Below are 20,198 nucleotides of genomic sequence, written 5' to 3'. Positions count from 1 at the left end.
CTCTGATTGGAGACTCGCCCTCACCTCTGCCTAGAGACTCGCCTCACCTTGCCTCGTCTCTGCCTGGAACCTCACATCACCTCTGCCTGGAGACTTGTCGCGCCTTGCCTCTGCCTGGAGAGCCTTGCCTTGCTTCAGCCTGGAGCCTCAAATCGCCTCTGCCTGGAGCCTAGCCTTGCCTCGCCTGGCCCCTGCCTGGAGCCTTGCCTCACATCTGCCTGGAGATTGGCCTCCCTTCTGCCTGGAGACTTGCCTTGCCTCGCCTCTGACTGCAGACCTGCTTCGCCTCGTCTCTGCCCGGAGACTCGCCTCGTGTTGGGTCTTCCTGGAGAGTCGCCTCGCCAGGCCTCTGCCTGGAGAACTTTGCCTCGCCTCGGCCTGGAACCTCACCACGGCTCTGCCTGGGGACTTGCCTCACCTCGCCACTGCCTGGAGACTCAGCTCGACTCACCTCACCACTGCCCAGAGACTCACCTCACCTCTGCCTGGAGTCTCACCTCACCTCACCTCACCTCTGCCTGGAGACTCGCCTCGCCTCTGCCTAGAGCCTAGCCTCGCCTCTGCCTGGAGACTTGTTTCACCTCGTCTTACCTCTGCCTGGAGACTCATCTTGCCTCGCCTTGCCTCTGCCTGGAGCCTCACCTCAGCTCTGCCTGGAGACTTGCTTCGCCTTGCCTCACAACTGCCTGGAGACTCGCCTCGACTCACCTCTGCCCAGAGACTCACCTCCCTTCTGCCTGGAGATTCGCCTCGCCTCACCTCTGCCTGGAGACTTGCCTCGCCTCCCTTCTGCCTGGAGACTCGCCTCGCCTCACCTCTGCCTGGAGACTCGCCTCGCCTCCCTTCTGCCTGGAGACTCGCCTCGCCTCACCTCTGCCTGGAGACTCGCCTCACCTCACCTCTGCCTGGAGACTCGCCTCGCCTCACCTCTGCCTGGAGACATGCCTCGCCTCACCTCTGCCTGGAGACTTGCCTCGCCTCCCTTCTGCCTGGAGACTCGCCTCGCCTCACCTCTGCCTGGAGACTTGCCTCGCCTCCCTTCTGCCTGGAGACTCGCCTCGCCTCACCTCTGCCTGGAGCCTTGGCTCACCTCACCTCCCTTCTGCCTGGAGATTCGCCTCGCCTCACCTCTGCCTGGAGCCTTGGCTCACCTCACCTCCCTTCTGCCTGGAGATTCGCCTCGCCTCACCTCTGCCTGGAGACTTGCCTCGCCTCACCTCTGCCTGGAGACTTGCCTCGCCTCCCTTCTGCCTGGAGACTCGCCTCGCCTCCCTTCTGCCTGGAGACTCGCCTCGCCTCCCTTCTGCCTGGAGACTCGCCTCGCCTCACCTCTGCCTGGAGACTCGCCTCACCTCACCTCTGCCTGGAGACTCGCCTCGCCTCCCTTCTGCCTGGAGACTCGCCTCGCCTCACCTCTGCCTGGAGCCTTGGCTCACCTCACCTCCCTTCTGCCTGGAGATTCGCCTCGCCTCACCTCTGCCTGGAGACTTGCCTTGCCTCACCTCTGCCTGGAGACTTGCCTCGCCTCCCTTCTGCCTGGAGACTCGCCTCGCCTCACCTCTGCCTGGAGCCTTGGCTCACCTCACCTCCCTTCTGCCTGGAGACTCGCCTCGCCTCACCTCTGCCTGGAGCCTTGGCTCACCTCACCTCCCTTCTGCCTGGAGATTCGCCTCGCCTCACCTCTGCCTGGAGACTTGCCTCGCCTCACCTCTGCCTGGAGACTTGCCTCGCCTCCCTTCTGCCTGGAGACTCGCCTTGCCTCCCTTCTGCCTGGAGACTCGCCTCGCCTCACCTCTGCCTGGAGCCTTGGCTCACCTCACCTCCCTTCTGCCTGGAGACTCGCCTCGCCTCACCTCTGCCTGGAGCCTTGCCTCGCCTCCCTTCTGCCTGGAGACTCGCCTCGCCTCCCTTCTGCCTGGAGACTCGCCTCGCCTCACCTCTGCCTGGAGACTCGCCTCGCTTCCCTTCTGCCTGGAGACTCGCCTCGCCTCACCTCTGCCTGGAGACTTGCCTCGCCTCCCTTCTGCCTGGAGACTCGCCTCGCCTCACCTCTGCCTGGAGACTCGCCTCGCCTCCCTTCTGCCTAGAGACTCGCCTCGCCTCCCTTCTGCCTGGAGACTCGCCTCGCCTCACCTCTGCCTGGAGACTTGCCTCGCCTCCCTTCTGCCTGGAGACTCACCTCACCTCATCTCTGCCTGGAGACTCACCTCGCCTCACCTCTGCCTGGAGACTTGCCTCGCCTCCCTTCTGCCTGGAGACTCACCTCGCCTCACCTCTGCCTGGAGACTTGCCTCGCCTCCCTTCTGCCTGGAGACATGCCTCGCCTCACCTCTGCCTGGAGACATGCCTCGCCTCACCTCTGCCTGGAGGCTCACCTCTGCCTGGAGACTCGCCTCGCCTCACCTCTGCCTGGAGACATGCCTCGCCTCACCTCTGCCTGGAGGCTCGCCTCTGCCTGGAGACTTGCCTCGCCTTGCCTCACAACTGCCTGGAGACTCACCTCGACTCCAGGTTTAATGTCCTTTTCACAGTTAATGGATAAATATGATATCTCTAATACACATTTTTTCAGATACTTACAGGTTAGGAATTTTTTACGTGATTTTTTACCAAATTACCCCTTGGCCTGCTCTTTAAATTTGGCTTATGCTTAAACCTTTTCAAAACCGATTAATAGCCATCATTTATAAGCAGTTAATGAATGCTCGCATGTCGCCTAATGATAGGGTTCAATGCATCTGGGAAGTAGAACTTCAACATTCACTTTCAGACAATCAATGGAGTAAAATTTATTATCTATTCAATAATTCATCTATCTGTGCACGCCATACCTTAATTCAGTTTAAGATAGTACACAGGGCCTATATGTCCAAAGATAAATTGGTGCATATTTTTCCGAATACAAGCCCTATTTGTGACAGATGTAACGCAGAAGTGGCTACTCTAACTCATATGTTTTGGTCATGTGTAAGCTCAAACAATTTTTGGAGGGATGTGTTTGGAATATTATCTAAAGTTATAGATGTGGATGTTCAACCCAATTCACTTACAGCAATTTTTGGGATTATTCCAGAGCAAGCAAGCAAAGTGTCTGCTTCCGCTCAACATGTGATAGCCTTTTCAACTTTACTGGCTAGCAGAGCTATCTTGCTATACTGGAAAGACTCTAATCCACCTACTGTTTTTTATTGGCTCTCCTCTATTATGTCATGTCTAAGCTTGGAGAAAATTAGAAGCTGGACATTTGATACATCCTTTAATTTTGAAAAAGTCTGGCAACCCTTTATTCAATATTTTCACATGATTTAATTTATTTTTTGTTTATTTATTTTTCTTTATTCTCTTTTGGGAAAATCCTTATCCGTGAAGGTTCGGAGACGACTGGAAGGATGTTTTTTTTTCTCTTTCTCTTTTTAAAAATTTTATCCTCAATTGGACTGCCCAATCTTTTTTTTTGTTTCAGTTTAGTTAGTGGTTTTTTTCCCCTTTATCAAATAAAATTTTGAATCTTTTTTTATGATTGCTATGAGGAGTTGTAGTTTTTTTGATGATATTGTATATATAACAGCGTAACATTTTACCTATCTGATTTTGACATTATATACTTTGTTTTTTTATTGCTGTTTATATGACTTTTATATTATCTGTTTGCTAAACTCCTCCTCTGATTTGTATATTCTTTATTTGAAAATCAATAAAAAGATTGAAAAATGAAATGAAATGCGTTCCTGTTTCTTCCTCGACCAAGTACAGGCTTCGAGGTTATGTCCTGTCTTAGCCACGGCTTTGTGTTGTCGTCATATCCATGTGCCTCGCCCAGCATGGGAGTACCTTGCCCAGCCTGGTGCTGGGGTTCCCTTGGCCTGTCCAGGAGGCTCATGCCTAGTCCTGTTCCTGGTAGATCAATGTCTGTGTCTTGCTTTCCGGTCCACTCCCCACATCCCCTTTATGACACTATCCGGGAGAGCTTGTTCCTTTAATTTGATAATCTCAGGGTCTCTACTTTGCTCTGCTATCATCTCTTTCTGAGACAGGGACAAACCTTCAAGGTCAGACTTACTCCAAGAATCTTGTTCAAACAATGAAGGTAAGAAGTTTTCTGACACATCCTCAAAATTTGAATCCTGAGTGGAACAGTCATGGGTAATACCTTCATCCTGCACATCACTCTTTTTAGCAATAGCTCGAGTTACAACACAGGAGGAACCTGTTTTAGAATTCATCCGTGGTTCCTCTGACTTTATTGTCAAATGCACTTCAGGAAAAACTTGTCCAACAGCTAAGTCATTTCCTAACAATAGAACAACATAATTCACAGGTAAGCTAGGTTGTAGTCCTACTTTAACAAGTCCTGTAACTAACCCTGACCTTAAATTTACTCTATGTAAATGTACAGGCATAAGAGCACTCCCAACACCTTGTATATAGTTTGGCTCACTACTGTCAGCCACTACATCATTAAACTTAAACACACTGTCTAATATCAGTGATTAAGAAGCTCCAGTATCCCTCAGAGTTTTTATTGGCACCGGAGTGGATCCCTCTTTCAAGTATACAAATCCTTCAGTTATAAAATTATCATATCCCCTCTTCACTTGGTCAGACTCTAACAAAGCTTCATTTGTGTTTATCAAACCCTGTGGATTTACAGGTGTTTCAATATGTTGCACACAAGCATCTGGGACTGCTTCCTTCTCCTTCTTCTTCAATCGGAAACAGTTAGCTATTACGTGACCAGGTTTCTTACAATAATTACAAATGGGACCAAACTGTCTTTCCTTCATAGGTTTTCCTTCAACCTTACCTTTCTCATTAACTACTGATTTAATTTCTGATTTACCTTGATTCTTGGTGCTATTTTCTGTTTCAAAAGTTCTGCCCTGAGGAAATTTATTCTTATGGTTAAAGCATACCCATCAGCTAATTTAGCAGAGTCCTGCAACATAGCAGTGTCCCTCTCAATTAAGTATGTACTTACTTCAACAGGGATGCTCCTTTTAAATTCCTCCATTAAAAGCAACTCTTTCAATTTATTACAGTACCCATTTACACTTTTAGAGGAAACCCATCTCTCAAAACTCACAGCTTTATCGTAGGCAAATTCCACACGTTTTTTCCACAGATTTCTTCAAATTTCTGAATCTTTCTCTATAACCTTCCAGAACCAGCTCATACGCCTTTAATATACACTACTTCACAATATCATAATCTAGTGCTTGTTCAGTAGTTAAAGCTGTATAAACTTTTTGTGCCTTGCCTTTAATTACACTTTGTAACATCACTGGCCATTTCTCCTTCGGTCATTCTGACATCAGAGCAACAGTTTCAAAATGTTGAAAATATCTCTCTACTTCTGTTTCATTGAATGGAGGAGCTAATACAACTTCTCAACAAGCAACAAATTGTTTCCTAGTACCAGAGGACTGATTTTCAGACTTTAATTCCGCCATCGCAAGTTCAAACTCCCTCTGTTTATTTTTAGCTTCTAACTGACGTAGTTCCAAGTTAGCTTCCAATTTTTTTTTTTATTTTCAGCTTCTAATTGACTTAGTTTCAAGTTAGCTTCCAATTACTTCTGTTTTAATTCAGCTTCTGTTCTAAGCTTTTCTAACGCAACCTGTTCCAGGTGTAACTGGATCACTCCTTTACTTACAGGGAACCTATCTAGCACCATTTCATCAAAAACACCCAAATCTATGTAGTGTTCCGTGATTTTCTTCTGAATTACAGGCTTTGTTGTAACCTTTGAAATACCTTTAAGGTCCAACCTGCTAACAATCTCAGATATATCACCCTTTTTCACCTTCGTTAATAACTCCGGGTCCAGCAATGCCAGAAAGTTGTCAATATTCATTGCTGCCGGATACCACTACCAAACCAATCAAAAAAAAAAAATCGGGTATTTCCCTTTACCAAATCAAATCGATAATTGAACAAGCATTTAAACTCAAAAAAATGGTACACATCCCGGATGAGCCCCCAATTGTTACGACTTGTTATGGCATGGCAGCAATGAATATAGCATTGAAACAGGTTTTTTTTATAACATATAAAACATTTATTTAAACATAGCTCAATAACAAATGAAAAGTAAACAAACTACTAACTGAACTGGAAGTTAGCTGCTATACGGTAACTCAAACAGTTCTTAAAGCGATAAAATGCGAACACAGTTCTTAAATTGATAATGCAAAAAGTCCAAGTGATTTATACAGTCAGTTAGGAGAGACTTTCTTTGAAGTAATGAATTCTTCTATGACGTGACCTTACGTGACCTTAGTGAAAAGATTTAATTCTTTCAATATTTCTTCATACTTCATACTCTTCAGACTTGGAATGAGTCTAGTTGCCCTCCTCTGAACTATGTCCAGTGCCTTCACATCCTTCACACAATATGGAGACCAAAATTGTACATGGTATTCAAGGAGTGGCCTCAAAAGAGCATTATACAACTTAAGGAGAACACCTTGAGACCTTAACTTCACTGAACACATCATATAGCCCAACATATTATTAGCCTTCCTAATTGCTTCTGTGCATTGTCTAGATGTTGGTAGTGATGAGTCTACCAGAACTTTCTCATACCATGCACTTTCTAATTCAAGACCGCCCGTTGTATATTTATGTCCAATATCTCTACTTCCTATATGTAATACTTTAATTTTCATCTGCCATTTATCTGCAGACATCTGAATTTTGTTTAAATCTAACTGAATTGTTTCTCCAGCCTGAATGTGATCAGCCCATCACTCTAATTTTGTCTCATTGGCAAACTTTACAAGTTTATTTGTTATGTTTATCCAAATTGTTTACTGTAAATTAAAAACAACAGTCACCCCAAAACTGGTCCCTGCAGAAACCTCCTTCTGACATCTTCTAGGTGTGAAAGTGATCCTATTACCATATCTTGTTAACTGTTTTTGAGCCAATTTCTGCACCCATTTGCACACCTTACCCTGAAGTTGCATCTTCATGGAAGTTCAGCATATTTGTAAAACATGATTTCCCCTTTCTGAACCCATGCTGGATTTCTGCGAACATGCCTGATCTTACCATCTGCTTTATCACCTCATTCTTTATTATTGTTTCTATTATTGTACCTATGATACACGTTAAGCTCACTGGTCTATATTTACCAGCGTCAGTGCAGTCACTCTTCTTGTATACCAGGACAACGTTAGCCCATTTCTGGTCCTTGGGGATTTAACCAGTCTTCACTGTCTTTTGAAAAGAAGTGTCTGGGGTTTGTACATATAATCACAGACCTCTTTAAGTACCCTTGGATATATGTTGTCTGGTCCTGGAAATTTATTAACTTTCAGCCTTTTCAGTTGAAACATGATCTCACTCTCTAAGATTCCCAAGTCACTTAAAGCAACTTTTTTCCCTACCCTTACAGGTATATTACGAATATCTTTGGAGGTGAATACTTTCACGAAATATGAGCCAAGAGTATGTGCTATGTCCTTCTCTGCATGATTTATCACCCTACTATTATTCCTAATGCACTTGATTTCCACCTTGACTTTTCCTTTATTACACAGTATTGAAAAAAATCCCTCGGGTCAACCTCAGCATTATCAGCAATATCCTTCTCAACCTGCCTTTTGGCAATCTGGATTTCTCTCTTGACTACAGCTCTTGTATTTTCATATGCCCTATCATTAACATCTTTATTATTTATTTCTGTATGATCAATTATTCCTCAAGGCTTAATAACTTGGATACTCAAAATTCTATCCTGATTGTTACAGAATAACATATCTAGACAGGCTTCCCCTCTTATTGGTGCATTAAGATACTGGGTTAAAAACAATCATTCAATAACTCAATTAATTCACTTTCTGGTAATCTATTAGTCTCTGGGTTCTCCTACTCAATATTTGTGAAATTAAAATCACCCATAACTATAACATCATCCTCAGAACTTGTTTTTTCTACTATACTGATAGTGTTGTGTATTAAAATCACTATCAGCATTGAGGCATCTAACGTATTCCCAATGTTATTCCTTTATCCTTATAATCAATTCTCACCCATCCTATCATGTTTAAAGCAGCCTCATGTTTAAATTCTCTCTTATGTATATGGCTATTCCTCCACCTTTACGATCTTGCCTATCTTTACCAAGTATATCCTTGAACATTATCACCATCCTTTGAGGTCAGCCTGGTTTCAGTTATTGCTATTATATCATATTTATGCAATATAATTCTAGCTCATTTATTTTATTATTAGTACTGCTTGCATTTATACAGGTCATTCTTGTCTATAACTGATGTTTTTTTTCATTGTAATCCGACCCATTTTTATATTTTTGAAGCCTATAATCGGTTTGTGTCCTACATGTTATTCTCCACTAAGGTGATTAAACAGTTGAACCTGGCCTGTTCTGTGTTCCCTGTCCTACCCCATTCCATAGTTTGAACAGTCCTCAAATCACTGAAGCATAAGCCTGTCAGTACATTAGTGAACTTCCGGTTCAAATGTGGAGCGACTCTTGGTCTCGCCATATTAGGCTTATAGCAGCTTCCCCACTATCTAAATATCGGCTCGCTTTTTCGTCAAAAACAAACTAAGCGCCTCTATTACCGCAGCAATAACGAACTGCTTATGCAAAGTAAAAAAAAAATGGCCGCCCAAAACAAGGGATAGGCGGAGGGAAAATGCTTTGCAACTCCTGTAAGGCGACTAAACGCAAGTTATAAAAGTAGCCGCGTCCAAAAATTAAAGCTGAACAAATGAACGCTACAACCAAAGTTTGTGTTAGACTCTCACACTCAACGAATCAGCGTCCACTATGGCTACACCAATAACAGCACAACACGCAAGTGTCGGAAGAGAGAATATTATTCCCCTTTCAGTTGACGTTAGGTCCGACAGAGAGAAGCTGCTGGCAAGAGAGTGCACAGTTTCGATGTTCAAGATATTAAGGTGAGAGAAGCAATAACCTTTTTTTTTCCCTAAGTGTATGTTCTACTAATAGTCGTCAGGTCTCATGCGTAAAGTTTGGTGTCGCTTACCACCCGCGCCCCAAGAATCTTGAACGCCCCTTGACGACTTCTGTTTCTCCTAACGCTCCCTTAGGACATGTAACCACTTCCGTTTGGAAATTACTGATCTAAGTCGATCTGTACTTTATATGTACTTTACCGGCAATTTAATGGATAATCGGGTCTAGAGGACTCGAGTTATAAGGAAAAAATATATATAATACTCTCAGTGCGGCTAGTTTACAAATTTGGCTCGTTAGCTAACTCTGCCAACAGCCACCTGACTTAGCGGTGAGAAGGCCACCTTTCGTAAACAGTATACATGTTCGGTCAGTATGATTTGGAGTTCAAATGGTGTGTTCCATGTAAAGTTATCGCTCGCCCGAAAACGAACAGATCGCATTCCGTCATAAAATTACAAAGTAAATATTTACCAAATTTTCAACTTTAACAAAGAGTTACAGAAAAGGAAAAGACATTTAAAAGGCTCCATTACAGTTAAACGTTGAAGCTCATTTTTGGAGAAGTCAGTGTTATCGCTTTACTCACGCTCCGAACCCAGGTACCCAGGTCCTGCGTGAAGGAGACCGGCCACAGTTCGAACTTCCCTCGAAGACCATCGCAAACGAACTGGCTCTCTCAGGAGTATTGGCTCTTCCTCCTTGGAGCCATTCATCTGCACAAAGCACTTCTTACAGTGGGGTCTCTCCTTCGAAGGGTATTCTGTGGCATCTTCCCGTGTGTCCCGCTCAAAATACACAAACCAGAGAACTGCCCTTTCATCTCACCCAGCTCTCCGGAATCTTCCACTAGGCAGAAAGTTACAACACGTACCAAGACAGACCGGATTGGCTGACACAACATACCCAAGTTGGACATCATGATTCTTTATCTTTAGCTAAAGCCAAAATACTATTACTAACAGGACACTGCTTTTGCAGAAAATTGCTAAAATAAAAACTTGAAAACCTGTGTCAAGTATGGCTCCAGCATCCACACCTTCAATCAGTATGGACACATCAGAGTTTGGTTCCAGAATCCTTCAGGATTCGCGTGTTGCCTTTAATACACTGATTGGAACGTGTTCTCTCTGAAATGTGAGGCCAGTCCTTTACTGGGTCCCTCCATAGTTTTGCTTCTTTTCTTCTCTGTTTGATTAACCACTGACTTACTTTCTGATGATTTCTCGCTTGAAGTACCTATCTTCTCCACATTTGTAACAGAAAGTACTGGTCGCTCTTCTCCAGAGATATGAACTGTCCATGGCCTCGTCTCTACAGGTGCTCCTATCCCATTGGGCAGCACGACTTCAGCCACATCACTTGCAGTCTGGTCTCACATGACATCCATACCAGCAGATTGGTCAAAATACCGTTCAATCAGTGTAACTTTCCCCATCACTTTTACAGAACTCAGCACTCTAAGTAGCAGTTCATTGGGAATTCGAATATCGACCCTGCTCAGAACTAAAGCATTGCTTGTGGATATCTTCTTTGAATTGCACCAAACCATAAGGCCCACAGCATCCATAATAAAGTAGGTACCTTAATTAGGACACACCACACATTCCACAAACACTAGTTTAAACACTAGCTTAGTACACAAATAAGCCACATAATGAATCCTTATACAGCATTCAAACATTCACACAGCATCTGAATCGCAGAAGAGCGCCCACAAACGTAACCCTCTCACTGTGTCTTGTATATAAACTTATAGAAAAAGAAAATAAAATTAAAGGGCCCATTACAGTTCATCCAGTGCAATGTGCACATAAACAATGGCGCTCATTTCCGATAAAGTGAGGGGTATTCCTTTACTCATGTGCCAAAGCCAAAACACTATTACTAACAGGACACAGTACTTTTGCAGAAAACTGCTTAAATAAATATACCTCACAGCATAACAGTAGAAATACTAGCAGTAGGTTTACAAAATCTGCCAAAGGCTTTTTCCAGTGAGGTTGGGTGGGACTGCAACCAGAGGTCATGGCTTAAGGGTGAAAGGTGAGTTTTCAGAGGAATGTAAGTGGAAGCTTCTACACTCAGGTTCGTGAAAGTGTGGAATGAGCTACCAGCACAAGTGGGGCATACGACCTCAAATTAAACATTTACAAGAAGTTCGGACTGGTACATTGATAGTAGGGATATGGAGTGCTGTAGTCCTGGTGTAGGTTCATTGTAGTCAGTTTAAACGCCTTCTGCATGGAATAGAAAGGCCTGCTTCTGTGCAGTACTTCTCTATGACTCTATAACTGTAAACACTTCAAACAGCAATTCAGAACATACATATTTAGCAGTGAGTAGAGCCAGAGGGGCGGAGGAAAAATTGAAAGTGTCTATCTTTCTAGACGTAATTGGTGAAGATGTATTGGACATCTACAAAAACTTTCAAGTTGATGGGGCAAACTTTAAATTGGACAGTCCGATGATAAAATTTGAAGAGTATTTTGTCCCAAGTATAAAAAAGTCATGTTTGAGAGAAACAAGTTCTTCTGTGAAAAGAAACAAGGTGTTACCTTTGACCGTCACACACTTAAGGTAGTCTTGTGAGTTTGGAAACTTGAGAGACTCACTAGTCAGGGACAAGGTAGTTTATGTAATCCCAAATAATGGGTTCAGAGAAAGCTTGCTCCATTTAGAAGGTTTGATGGTAGAAAAGGTCAGAGTGGGAAATGGGGGAGGAGGGGTGTGGACTTGTTCACCAGAAGGAGAAATCGATATTCATGCCACTAGGATGGAGGGTACTCACATGGAATTTAAGTATTTGCTCCTCCACCCTGACGATGGCCTCATCTTGGCACAAGAGCAGGTCATGAATGGATTTGTCAGAACAGGTATGGGAATTGGAATTTAAATGTTTGGCCACTGGAAAATACCACATCTAGTGCATGGTGAGGAGGTGATCAATGAAGTTAAGTCCACATTTACGACAGGTCTCACCAACTGAGAGGAGTCCACATCTGGAGCAGTGGACAGAATAGACACACTCAGCAGATTCACAGATGAAGTGTTGCCTCACCTGGAAGGACTGTTTGCAATCCCTGAATGGAAGTGAGGGCAGAGGTCTATGGGCATGTATAGTGCTTAGGCCCCTTTCAGGGAAAAATATGTTGAGGGAGATTACTGGGGAGGGACGAACAGTCAGGGTAATCACAGGGAGTGATCCTTGCAGAAAGTGAAGGGGAAAAGGTAAATACATGTTTAGTGGTAGAATCGCTTTGAAGATAGCAGAGGTTGCGGTGGATAATGTGTTGGATACTCAGGCTGATGGGGTGGTATGCAAGGACGAGGAATTCGGGCGGTGGGAAGATAGGGTGAGCTTGAATGAATGAGTAATGGAGATGTGGGTGAGGGCAGCATCAATAATAAAGGTAAGGAAACTCCAACCTTAAAAGAAGGAGGACATCTCTGATGTTCTGGAGTCACAAGATCACAAGACAAAGGAGCAGAAGTAGGCCATTCGGCCCATCGAGTCTACTCTGCCACTCCACCATGAACTAAACTATTCTCCCATCTAGTTCCAATTTCTGGCTTTTTCCCCATATCCCTTGATACTCTGACTAATTAGATACCTATCAATCTCCTCCTTAAACACCCTCAATGATTGGGCCTCCACAGCTGTATGTGGCAATGAATTCTATAAATCCACGACCCTCTGGCTAAAAGAATTTCTCCTCATCTCTGTTTTAAATGGGTACCCTCTAATTCTAAGACTGTGACCTCTTGTCCTGGACTCACCCACCAAGGGAAACAGCCTTTCCACATCTACTCTGTCCAACCCTTTCAACATTCGAAATGTTTCTATGAGATCCCCTCTCATTCTTCTATACTCAAATGAATACAATCCAAGAGCTGACAAACGCTCCTCATATGTTAGTCCCTGCATTCCAGGAATCATCCCAGTGAATCTTCTCTGAACTCTCTCCAACATCAGCGCATTCTTTCTAGGATAGGGGACCCAAAACTGCACACAGTATTCCAAATGGGGTCTCACCAGTGCCCCATAGAGCCTCATTAACACCTCCTTACTCTTATACACTATTCCTCTTGAAATGAATGCCAACATAGCATTTGTTTTCCTTACTGCCGATCTAACCTCTTGTTTAACCTTTAGGTTATCCTGCACTAGGACCCCCAAGTCCCTTTGCACTTCCAATTTTTGAATTTTCTCCCCATCTAAATAATAATCTGCCTGATTGTTTCTTCTTACAAAATATACAACCGTATATTTCTCAATATTGTATCTCATCTGCCATTTCTTTGCCCACTCTCCTAAACTGACCAAGTCTCTCTGCAACCTTTCCCCAGTTACATGGAAATGGAATGGAATGGAAAGCTACATCCTGGGAACTGATGAGGTAGAGGCAAAGAAACTGTGAAAAGGGAATCGTATTTTTAAAAGAGACATTTTTAAAAACTGGCATAGAACATAGAACAGTACTGCGCAGGAACAGGCTCTTCAGCTGACAATGTTGTGCTGAACCAACTAAAAAGCAAATCAAAAACACCCAAACACAAATCCCTCCTACCTACACCATGTCTATATCCCTCCATCTTCCTTCCAATCATGTGCTTATCGAAATATCTCTTAATAACATCTAATGTATTTGCCTCTCCCACCATACCAGGCATCCACCACACTCAGTAACAAACTTACCTCCCACATATCCTTTGAACCAACCCCTTTTACCTTCAATGCATTCACTCATTTTTCAACCCTGTGAAACAGATACACCCTGTCTATTTTATATATTCCTCTCTTAATCTTAGAAACCTCTATCTGATCTCATCTCAGCCTCTGCCACTCCAGAGAAAGCAACCCAAGGTACTCTAGCCTCTCCTGATAGCACATGCCCTCTGCCGTCTAAATAGACAGCATCGTGTTTTTCCTCTTCTGCACCCTCTCCAAAATCTCCACATCCTTCCTATAGCGGGGTGACCAGAACTTAATGCAATACTCCAGATATGGCCTCACCAGAGTCTTATAAAGTTGCAACATAACCTCTTGACTTTTGAACTCAATGCCTTGACTAATAAAAGCAAGCATTCAATAACCCTTTTTTAACCAGCATATCGATCTGTTTAGCCACTTTGAAGAAATTATGAACTTGGATCCCATGATCACTCTGATCTGGGTTAAACTCCATCTGCCATTTCTTTGCCCATATCTGCAACTGGTCTATATTGTACAGTATTCTTTGCCAGTCTTCTACGCTATCCACAACTCCACCAATCTTGGTATTATCTGCAAATTTATTAACCCACCCAACTACATTTTAATCCAGGTCAGTTGCTGTATATATATCACAAACAGCAGAGGTACCAGCACAGATCCCTGTGGAACATCACTAATTACCAACCTCCAGCTCGAGTAAGTCCCTTCCACCATTACGCTCTTTCTCTTATGCACAAGCCAGTTCTGAATTCAAATGGCTAATTTGCTATGGACCCCAAGCAACTTAAACTTCTAGATTAGCTTCCCATGAGGGATCTTTGTCAAATGCTGTATTAAAATCCATGAAGACATCATCCACTTCCCTATCCTCATCAATCTGTCTTGTCACCTTGAAAAACATCAGTCCGTTTGGAAAACATAACCTGCACCAAACAAAGCCATGCAGGTTCACTCTAACAAGAGAAAATCTGCGGATGCTGGAAATCCAAGCAACACACACACAAAATGCTGGAGGAACTCAGCAGGCCAGACAACATCTATGGAAAAAGTACAGTTGACGTTTCAGGCTGAGACCCATTGACAGGTCCAGAGAAACAAAGGTGAAGAGTAGATTTAAAAGTAGAGGGAGGTTTTAGAGAAACACAACTGATAGATAAAACCAGGAGGGAGAGGGATGAAGAAAATAGCTCAGAGGTTGATTGGTGATAGAAATACTGGGCTAAAGAAGGAGGAGTCTGATATATGAAAGAGACAGAAGGCCAAGGAAGAAAGAAAACGTAGGGAGGAGCCGCAGACAGAGGTGATGGGTGGGCAAGGAGATAACATGAGGAAATGGAAAGTGGTAAAGTGGGGGTGAGGTGCATTACCTGAAGTTTGAGAAATCGATGTTCATGCCATCAGCCTTGAGGCTACCCAAATGGAATATAAGGTGTGGCTTCATCATGATAGCGGAGCATATCAGAATGGGAAGTGGAATTAAAATGGGTGGCTACTGGCAGACAGAGTGTAGGTGCTCAGTGAAACAGTCTCCACATCTACATTGGGCCACCCATTTTAATTCCACTTCCCATTCCCATTCTGTATTTGTTAATCCATGGCCTCCTCTACCATCATGATGAGGCCAGGTTCAGATTGGAAGAAAACACCTTGTATTTCATCTAGGTAGCCCCCAAAACAATTGAAAGAGCATTAATTTCTTGAATTTCTGGTAATGCCCCCCGCCCTCTCCTTCAGCAGTCCCCATCCCCTTTTCCATCTCTCACATTCTCGCCTTGCCTGCCCATCAACTCCCTCCGGTGTTCCTTCCCCCTTTTCTTTCTTTCATAGGCTTCTATCTTTCCCAGCTCTTTACCTCATCCCTCCTGCTCCCAGTTTTACCTATCATCTTGTGTTTCTGTCTCCCATCTCCCACCTTTTAAATCTACTCATCTTTTTTTTTCTCCAGTCCTGCTGAAGGGTCTTGGCCTGAAATTTTTTTCCATAAATGCTGACTGGCCTGCTGAATTCCTCTGGCATTATGTGTGTGTTGCTTTGCTCTCTAGTTGTACCATGAGTTTCCAAATGCTCATATATCCTATCCCAAAGAACTTTCTCCAGCAATTTCCCTACAACTGACATGAGACTCACCGGTCAATAGTTCCCAGGATTTTCCTTTGTTCCCAGCTTAAATAGAGGTACAACATTAGCCACTCACCAGTCCTCCAGGATGTCACCTGTGGCTAGAGATGACATGAAGATACAGGTCAAGGCCCCAGCAATCTCGCCTCTTGCCTCCTTCAATAACTTGTGATAAATCCCATCAAATCCTAGTGATTTGTTACCTTCATGCTCATTAGGAGACCCAACACTTCTTCCTCCTTGACTTCTAAACTCCCTAACATATTTATGTACTCAGCCCTGATCTCCTGGTTCTCCAAATGCTTTTCTTTGGTAAATACTTAAGCTAAGTACTCATCAAGTACCTCACTCACGTACTCACGTATCATCCAGGCATGATATTGGTTCCCCTTCAGTTCAGGTGCAACCCACTCCTCTTGTACAGGTCTCTCCTTCCCTAGAAAATTATCTGGATAGACAGGGTCTGATTAGGAACAATCAGCATGGATTTGTGCGTGGAAGGTCATGTTTGACAAATCTTATTGAATTTTTTGAAGAGGTTACGATGAAAGTTGACGAGGGTAAAGCAGTGGATGTAGACTATATGGACTTCAGTAAGGCCTTTAACAAGGTTCCACATGGAAGGTTAGTTAGGAAGGTTCAATTGTTAAGTATTAATATTGAATTAGTAAAATGGATTCAACAGTGGCTGGATGGGAGATGCCAGAGAGTAATGGTGGATAACTGTCTGTCAGGTTGGAGGCCAGTGACTAGTGGTATGCCTCAGGGATCTGTACTGGGTCCAATGCTGTTTGTCATATACATTAATGATCTGGATGATGGGGTGGTAAATTGGATAAGTAAGTATGCAGATGATACTAAGGTAGGTGGCGTTGTGGATAATGAAGTAGGTTTTCAAAGCTTGCAGAGAGATTTAGGCCAGTTAGAAGAGTGGGCTGAACGATGGCAGATGGAGTTTAATGCTGATAAGTGTGAGGTGCTACATTTTGGTAGGAATAATCCAAATAGTTCAAACATGGTAAATGGTAGGGCATTGAAGAATGCAGTAGAATAGTGTGATCTAAGAATAATGGTGCATAGTTCCCTGAAGGTGGAATCTCATGTAGATAGGGTGGTGAAGAAAACTTTTGGTATGCTGGCCTTTATAAATCTGAGCATTGAGTATAGGAGTTGGGATGTCATGTTAAAATTGTACAAGGCAGTAGTAAGGCCGACTTTGGAGTATTGTGTACAGTTCTGGTCACTGAATTTTTGGAAAGATGTCAACAAAACAGAGAGAGTACAGAGAAGATTTACTAGAATGTAGCCTGGGTTTCAGTACCTACGTTACAGGGAAAGGTTGAACGAGTTAGGTCTTTATTCTTTGAAGTGTAGAAGGTTGAGGGGGGACTTGATAGAGGTATTTAAAATTATGAGGGGGTATAGATAGAGTTGACGTGGATAGGCTTTTTCCATTGAGAGTAAGGGAGATTCAAACAAGAGGACATGAGAGTTAGGGGGCAAAAGTTTAAGGGGAATTTCTTTAATCAAAGTGTGGTAGCTGTGTGGAGCGAGCTTCCAGTAGAGGTGGTAGAGGCAGGTTCGGTATTGTCATTTAAAGTAAAATTGGATAGGTATATGGACAGGAAAAGAATGGAGGGTTATGGGCTGAGTGCGGATCAGTGGGACTAGCTGAGAGTAAGCATTCAGCACGGATTAGAAGGGCTGAGATGGTCTGTTTCCATGCTGTAATTGTTATATGGTTATAATGTTCCAATGATTCAAGAACTTGAAACCCTGTCCCTTGCACCACCTCCTCAGCTACTCATTGATCCATGGTATCACCCCATTCCTACCTGCTCTAAGCATGACACCGCTGGTAATCTGGAGATTTGTAGCTTGTTGATCCTTCTCTTCAGCCTCTTTCCTAACTATATATACTTGTTATGCAGGATCTCTTTCCATTTTCTGCCTCTGTCATTGATGCCAATATGCACCACGACCTCTGGCTCTTCAACCTCCCCCGTGAGAATATCCTGCTGCCACTCTGATACATACTGGACCCTAGCAGCCTAGGGTACACACAATCCTGGTGATTCCTTTGCAGTCACAGAATCTCGTTTCTGACCCCTAACTAATGAGTTCCCTTTCACTACCACACTGCCAGACTTTAATGTCGACTGTTTACTCTTTTCCATAGATGCTGTTTGGTCTGCTGAGTTATTTCAGCATGTCGTGTTTGTTGCTTTGATTACCAGCATCTACAGAGTTTTCTCTTGCCTGTAAAGCCAAAGCCTTCCCACTCTATCTCTGGCACACTCCAATATTAGCCACTCTCCTTGATCCTATCTTCTTTTTATCTGCATTTGAGTTTAGGCCTCTGATGCCGACACTTGCCATGCCTGTGAAGCCAAAAAAAAAAAACGGCCTTACCCAAATCTGCTCCTTGTCAGGGTCCGATCCGGAACTGCGTTCTGGGTTTTGATCCGGTCCGGGGGCTCCGGACTCCGGGTCCTGCAGTTGTCCCTCCCGTCACCCGTGATCTTGTTAGGACCCTCCTGGTTCAAGGAGACACACCTGTAACTCATTGAGCTGCAGGTGTTTATAAGGGGCCTTGGGACTGGGACCAGATGGATGGTCGTTTTGTTCTGTTTCCTGTTTCTCAGCTGGCTCCGAACTCGTCTCCTCATTCTGTTATCTCGCCTGGGCTCAGACCTATTCTTCATCATGCTTCTCTGCCCGTACCAGTACTGCCAGGTTGGTCCGCTCTCCCACCTTTCTTCCCATGCTCTGGTCCCGCTTCTCTGCTCGGTTTTGTTTTCGCGCCGTCGAGCTGTCTGTCAGCTGTTTCCGAATTTCCCGTTGTCATGGCTGTTGTGTTGGTCCCCCTGGACCTATCCCCGTTCCTATCCCTTGCCTCCGTCTGGCAGATCTGACCAAACCGCCGTGGCCCGGCGGGGGTTCTGCCCCCTCCTTCTCTTCCGCCCAAACCCTGGGATAGTGTCCTGCACCCGCCTAGGGGTCCGCGTTGTGCCCAGGCCTCTGGTGTTTCCGCCTGGGAGGTGCCCCTACCCGGGATACATGCCCAGGGAGAGCTCTCCGCTAGCCTATTGCCACCTAGACCTGTCTGTCTGCCTGCCTGCCTGAACCCCGGGAGCCTGCTTACCTGACTGGAACTTCGGGAACCCGCTCCACTCTGCCTGCCTGCCTGAACCCAGGGACCTATCTACTTGCCTGCCTGAACCCCGAGAACCTGCCTGCCAGAACCCGGGGACCTGTCTGCTTGTCTGCCTGAATCCCGGGAGCCTGCCTACCTGACTTCGGGAGCCGCTCCGCTCCGCCTGCCTGAACTCTATCTGCCTGAACCCCAGCTACGCTTAAGTGCCATGGCATCCCCATTCTGTCCTCCCCCTAGTACTTCAGTGCCTACGTCCTGTGTTTGGGTCCATCCGGCCCCTCCTGACACTCCTTCTATACTGTCTCTCTCTCAATTTCTGTTCGGCTTTGACAGTGACACTCACCGAGCCTGAGCTACTGAAAAAGTAGAATCAAGAATCACTAGGTTTATAAAAGATGTCAGTTTCTCTCCAGAGATGGAGACAGAGAGAGTAAGAAATTGAAGTGAAGTGTCAGAGATGGACCAAGTTAAGTGAAGTGCAGGGTGGAAGTTGGAGGCAATATTGATAAAATTGATGAACTCAGCATAGGTGCATGAAGCAGCAGCAACATAGTCGTCAATGTAGTGGAGGAACAGTTGGGGAGTAAAACTGGGCAAGGTTTCGAACATAAACTGTGCTACACAGCCGACAAAGAGGCAGGCATAACTTGGGCCCATGCAAGCGTCCATGGCTATCCCTTGGGTTCAGAGAAAGTGGGCATTCAAAGCTCAAAGTAAATGTATTATCAGTGTACATAGATGTCACCACATACAACCCTGAGATTATTTTCCTGCAGGCATACTTAGCAAATCTATAGAACAGTAACTGTAAGGAGCAGGAACTGCAAACTGGGGGAGCCAAAAGAAAACAATTTCAGGGTGAGGACCAGTTCTGTCAGACAGACGAGAGTGGTGCTTTAGGGGATTTGGTTAGTTCTTTTGCAAGAGACAAGCAGGGGGCTTTGAGGCCTTCCTGATGGGGGATAGATCTCGTATTGAGAGTCTCCAGCTTGAATGTGACTGGAACTGGTAGCCACTTGGATCTTGCTCACTGGAGTATCAGAATTTCTGGAAAGTGTAAGGATCTCCCAAAGCATATTGTCAGGTCTCCCTATAGTTTGCTCCCTGGCAGGCCAATGTGGTTTGCAGACATTTGTACTTTGCTGAGATCATAATAGCTCAATCGTGCTGTAACAAGAGACCTATGGATGGTGTTTAACCCAAGTGCAAAGTAAAGTCCAGAATTAATTCAGACCAAAATAAACAAGATGATA

At 44.5% G+C, this 20,198-nt stretch overlaps 1 protein-coding gene across 1 annotated transcript in view; it reads right to left on the bottom strand.

Annotated features, from left to right (window-relative positions):
- Window positions 1-20,198, bottom strand: part of LOC140719013 (guanylate-binding protein 1-like) — a 637,966-nt gene that overhangs the window by 366,258 nt on the left and 251,510 nt on the right. The window lies entirely within an intron of this gene.

This window comes from Hemitrygon akajei, chromosome 31, assembly GCF_048418815.1.
Source record: "Hemitrygon akajei chromosome 31, sHemAka1.3, whole genome shotgun sequence".
Classification (NCBI taxonomy): Eukaryota; Metazoa; Chordata; class Chondrichthyes; order Myliobatiformes; family Dasyatidae; genus Hemitrygon; species Hemitrygon akajei.
Note: the sequence above shows the minus strand (reverse complement) of the source record. Positions and strands in the feature narration are given on the sequence as shown.